This window comes from Neophocaena asiaeorientalis, unplaced genomic scaffold, assembly GCF_003031525.2.
Source record: "Neophocaena asiaeorientalis asiaeorientalis breed wild unplaced genomic scaffold, Neophocaena_asiaeorientalis_V1.1 scaffold31, whole genome shotgun sequence".
In the NCBI taxonomy this organism is placed as follows: Eukaryota; Metazoa; Chordata; class Mammalia; order Artiodactyla; family Phocoenidae; genus Neophocaena; species Neophocaena asiaeorientalis.
The window spans coordinates 4,166,439-4,172,263 of NW_020175320.1; the positions used below are offsets into that span (position 1 = coordinate 4,166,439).

Sequence of the window (5,825 nt, forward strand, 5' to 3'; positions counted from 1 at the left end):
CCCACCAAGATGATAGCTGCCAGCAAAACAGCAAAGACATGGCTTACGTTCACATCAAATCCAACTCTCCCACCAAAGCCACACGACACACACAGACTGTACAGGGAGGCTCCCACATAAGGGCACACCCTCAAGATCTCAAACAGGGAACTGTTTCACCAAATTTTATAGAGACAAAAAAGTTGAACAAAATGAGAAGAAAGAGAAACTGGTCTCATTTGAAAAAGCGAGAGAAGAACCCCTGAAAAAACAAATAATGAGAAATAATGTATCAGATAAAGAATACAAAGCATTAGTAAAAAGAATGCTAACTAAATTAGCAAAAAGAATAGAGGAACACAGTGGAATTTTAATCCGTCAGAATTGAAGAATACAATAACTGAAATAAAAAATACACGAGAAAGGATTAATACCAGAGGTGATACAGATTAATGCATAAGTGATCCAGAAGATAGAATGGAAATCATCCAATCAGAACAGCAAAAGGAATTTTTTTTTTAATGAGATCAATTTAAGAGATCTTTGGAACAACAACAAGTATACCAACATTTACATTATAGGGGTCCCAGAAGGTGAAGAGAGAGAGAAGGGGATTGAAAATATTTTTGATGAAAATATTTTTGATGAAAATATGGCTGAAAATTTCACAAAACTTTAGAAGAAAACAGCTATGCAATCCAGGAAGCACAGAGGATCCCAAACAAGATGAGTCCAAACAGATCCACACAAAGGCATATCGTACTTAAAATAACAAAAGTTAAAGATACAGAAAATTTAAAGGCAGCAAGAGAAAAACAAAGAGTCATATATAAAGGAACCACCATAAAGCTATAAGCTGATTTTTCTGCAGAAACTTTGCAGGCTGGTAGGGACAGGCATCATTATTGAAAGTGCTAAAAGGGAAAAACCTGGTTTTCCTGTGGGACATGGTGGTGGCGGTTGGGTCGGAAGAGTGAGCGACTCTTCAGCTAGTTTCTCCTGCTTGTTTTCTCCTCCCTTTTTTTTTTGTTGGTAGAGCTTAGTTATGGGTCACAAGAACAAGCAGGAGCTGAAGCCATGGTGCTGGTATTGTAATAGAGATTTTGATGATGAGAAGATCCTTATACAGCACCAAAAAGCAAAGCATTTTAAATGTCATATATGTCATAAGAAACTGTATACAGGACCTGGCTTAGCTATTCATTGCATGCAGGTGCATAAAGAGACAATAGATGCGGTACCAAATGCAATACCTGGGAGAACAGACATAGAGTTCGAAATATATGGTATGGAAAGTATTCCAAAAACAGACATGGATGAAAGAAGATGACTTCTTGAACAGAAAACACAAGCAGAGAGTCAAAAAAAGAAGCAACCAGAGGATTATGATGACTATGATGAGGACTCTGCAGCTTCAACTTCATTTCAACCACAGCCTGTTCAACCTCAACAAGGTTATATCCCCCCAACGGCACAACCAGGACTAACACTAGCTCCAGGAGCACCAGGAATGCCACCTGGAATGATGCCAATGGGTGGAATGATGCCACCTGGACCGGGAATACCACCTCTGATGTCTGGTATGCCACCAGGTACGCCCCCTCCTGTTCCATGTCCTGGAATTCCTCCAATGACTCAAGCACAGGCTGTTTCAGCGCCAGATATTCTTTACAGACCACCTACACCAACAGCAACAGTTCCAGCTCCACAGCCTCCAGTTACTAAGCCTCTTTTCCCCAGTGTGAGACAGGCTCAGGCAGCTGTCCAAGGACCTGTTGGTACAGATTTCAAGCCCTTAAATAGTACCCCTGCAACAACTACAGAACCCCCAAAGCCTACATTCCCTGCATATACACAGTCTACAGCTTCAACCACTAGTACAACAAATAGCACTGCAGCTAAACCAGCAGCTTCAATAACAAGTAAGCCTGCTACACTTATGACGACCAGTGCAACCAGTAAGTTGATCCATCCAGATGAGGATATATTGCTGGAAGAGAGAAGAGCACAGTTACCTAAATATCAACGTAATCTTCCTCGACCAGGAGAGGCTCCCATTGGTAATCCACCCGTTGGACCAATTGGAGGTATGAGGCCACCACAGCCAGGCATCCCACAGCAACAATGAATGAGACCCCCAATGCCACCTCATGGTCAGTATGGTGGTCATCATCAAGGCATGCCAGGTTATCTTCCTGGTGCTATGCCACCGTATGGGCAGGGACTGCCAATGGTGCCCCCTTACCAAGGTGGGCCTCCTCAACCTCCGATAGGAATGAGACCTCCTGTAATGTTGCAAGGTGGCCGTTACTGATCTTACTTCATCCAGTCTAATAGGTTTGGAGATTAAACCTTTTCTCAACTTGTGCTGTTTATATAGTCAAGCTTCTGTCAATAAGGCTTCATTGTGACTTTAACAAACATTATCGTCCCACATACCAGGAACTATTGGACATTTATTTTACATGCGAAAATTTATTTGGAATAATAAAGCAGGAACTTTTCCTGAAGTTGCAATTTATAAAAATAAAAGGGAAAAACCTGCAACCTAGGATACTCTACCCAGCAAAATTATCATTTAGAACTAAAGGAGACATAAACTTCTCAGACAAGCAAAAACTAAAAGAGTTAATCGATGTTAAACCTACTTTAGAGAAAAGTTAAAGGGTCTTCTCTAAGTGGAAAATAAAAGGCATTAACAAGAAGAAAGAATCCACAGGAACACAAAAATCCCACTAGTAAATAAAAACATATAGTAAAGGCTGAGGATAAACCACTTAAATAAGCTAGTACAAAGAATGAAAGAAAAAAATTGTAAAAGCAACTATAACTAAAATACATAGTAAAGGGATAAATTTGAAGATGTATAATATGACATCAAAAGCACAAAATGTGGGGAAGGGAAATAAAAAATGTAGATCTTATACTGCTTACAAGACACTCACTTCAGAACTAAAGACACACACAGACTAAAAGTAAGAGAATGGAAAAAGATATTTCATGCAAATAGAAATGACAAGAAGTTAGGGATAGCGATATTCATCTCAGATCAAATAGACTAAAACAAAGTCTATAACAAAAGACAAAGAAGGGCATTATATGATGATAAAAGGATCAATACAAGAAGAGAATATTATACTCAATAACATATATGTACCCAATAGTGGAGGACTTATATATATAAAGCAAATACAAAAAGACAAAAAGGGAGAAGGTAACAGTTACTTAATAATAGTGGGGGAATTCAACACCCCTACTGACATCAGTGGAAAGATTATCCAGACAGAAAATCAAAAAGGCAACTAAAGTTTTAGATGACACAATAGAGTAGTTGGACTGAATAGGTATTTGAGGACATTCCATCTAAAAACAGCAGAATACACATTCTTTTCAAGTGCAGATGGAATGTTCTCTAGGATAGATCACATGCTAGGCCTATCTACCATCTAAAGGAATTAGAAGAAGAAGAAAAAAAAAAACAAAGCCCAAACCCAGCAGAAGGGAGAAAAAAATGAAGATTGGAAAGTAAATAAATATAGAAATATTTTTAAAAATCAATGAAATCAAACCTTTGTTTTTGAAAAGACAAACAAAATAAACCTTTAGCCAGCCTAAAGAAGAAAAGAGAGAAAAGCCAAACAAAATAAGAATAGACAAGGAATGATCCCAAATTGAAGAGGGGGAATTTAACCTGGAGGGGTGGGATAGGGAGAGTGGGAGGGAGGGAGACGCAAGAGGGAAGACATATGGGAACATATGTATATGTATAACTGATTCACTTTGTTATAAAGCAGAAACTAACACACCACTGTAAAGAAATTATACCCCAATAAAGATGTTTAAAAAAAAAATCCTCAACAAAATATTAGCAAACCAAATCCAGTGCTATATAAAAGGATCACATACCATATTCAAGTGGGATTTATTCTATAGATGGTTCAACACTCACAAATCAATCAATGTGATACACCACATTAACAAATCTAAGGGAAAAACTCACATCAGCATCCCAACAAATACAAGAAGAAAAAAAATGCATTTGTCAGAATTCAACATCCATTCATGATTAAAACTCTCATCAAAAAGACGCAGATGTAGAGAATGGACTTGAGGGCCCAGGGAGGGGGAAGGGTCAACTGGGATGAAGTGAGAGAGTGGCACTGAAATATATACACTACCCAATGTAAAATAGCTAGCTAGTGGGAAGCAGCCGCATAGCACAAGGAGATCAGCTCAGTGCTTTGTGACCACCTAGAGGGGTGGGCTAGGTAGGATGGGAGGGAGACACAAAGGGGAGGGGATATGGGGATATATGTATATGTATAGCTGATTCACTTTGTTATACAGCAGAAACTAACACAACATTGTAAAGCAATTATACTCCAATAAAGATGTTGAAAAAAACTCTCATCAAGATAGGTAAAGAGGGAACATATCTCAGTATAATAAAAGTTATTTATGACAAACTCATAGCTGATATCATACTCAACAGTGAAAAGCTGAAAGCCTTTCTTCTAAAATCAGGAACAAAACAAAGACGCATATTCTCTCCACTTCCACTTAACATAGTATTGTATTTCCTTGCCACAGAAATCAAACAAGAAAAAGAAATAAATACTATCCAAATTGGAGGGGAAGAAAACTGTCAATATTTGCAGATGACATGATACTGTATATCAAAAACCCTAAAGTATCTACCAGAACACTATTAGAATAAATGCATTCAGTAAAGTTGAGGATACAAGATTAATATATATAAATCTGTTGGTTTCTATAACTAAAAATGAACTATCAGAAAGAGAATGAAAGAAAACAATCCCATATAAAATTACATCAAAAAGAATAGAATATCCAGGAATAAACTTAACCAAAGAGGTGAAAGACATACTCTGAAAACTATGAAGTATCGATGAAGGAGTTTGAAAATTATACACAGAAATGGAAAGATACACTGTGCTCTTAGATTGGAAGAATTAATGTTGTTAAAAATATCCATACTACCAAAGCTATCTACAGATGTAATGCAATCCCTATCAAAATATCCAGAACATTTTTTCACAGAACTACAAAAAAAAATCTTAAAATTGATATGGAATGACAAAAGACCCCGAATGTCAAAACAATCTTGAGAAAAAAGAACAAAGCTGGAGGTATAACCCCTGCTGACTTCTGAATATATTTGCAAGTTACAGTAACCAAACCAGTATGGTACTGGCACAAAAAGAGACACATAGATCAATGGAACAGAATAGAGAGACCAGAAATAAACCCACACACCTACGGTCAATTAATCTATGACAAAGGAGGCAAGAATATACAATGGAGAAAAGACAGCTTCTTCAGCAAGTGGTGCTGGGAAAGCCGGACAGGCGCATGTAAATCAATGAGTTTAAAACATTTCCTCATACCATATACAAAATAAACTCAAAATTGATTAAAGGCCTAAATGTAAGACCCGAAACCGTAAAACTTCTAAACGAGAACATAGAACACTCTGACATAAATTATGGCTATATTTCTCTATGGTGTACAATATATCCTTGTTGCTTATGTTTTATACAGTGTTTGTATCTCTTAATCCTACACCCCTATCTTGCCCCTCACCTCTTCTCTCTTCCCATTGGTAACCACTAGTTTGTTCTCTATATCTGTGAGTCTGTTTCTGTTTTGTTATATACATGTTTGTTTTATTTTTTAGATTCCACATGTAAGTGATAACAGAGTATGTCTTTTTCTGGCAGACATAATAATTTTATATGGATTATAACCTATGGAAAGACTGAATCACTATGTTGTACACTGAAACAAATATAATATTGTAAATCAACTATACTTCCTTAAAAAAA

General features: G+C 37.1%; 1 pseudogene; it reads left to right on the forward strand.

Moving 5' to 3' along the window:
• The first annotated feature begins 1,021 nt into the window (after nt 1–1,021).
• On the forward strand, nt 1,022–2,293 carry LOC112413560 (BUB3-interacting and GLEBS motif-containing protein ZNF207 pseudogene; annotated as a pseudogene).
• Nucleotides 2,294–5,825: the final 3,532 nt, after the last annotated feature.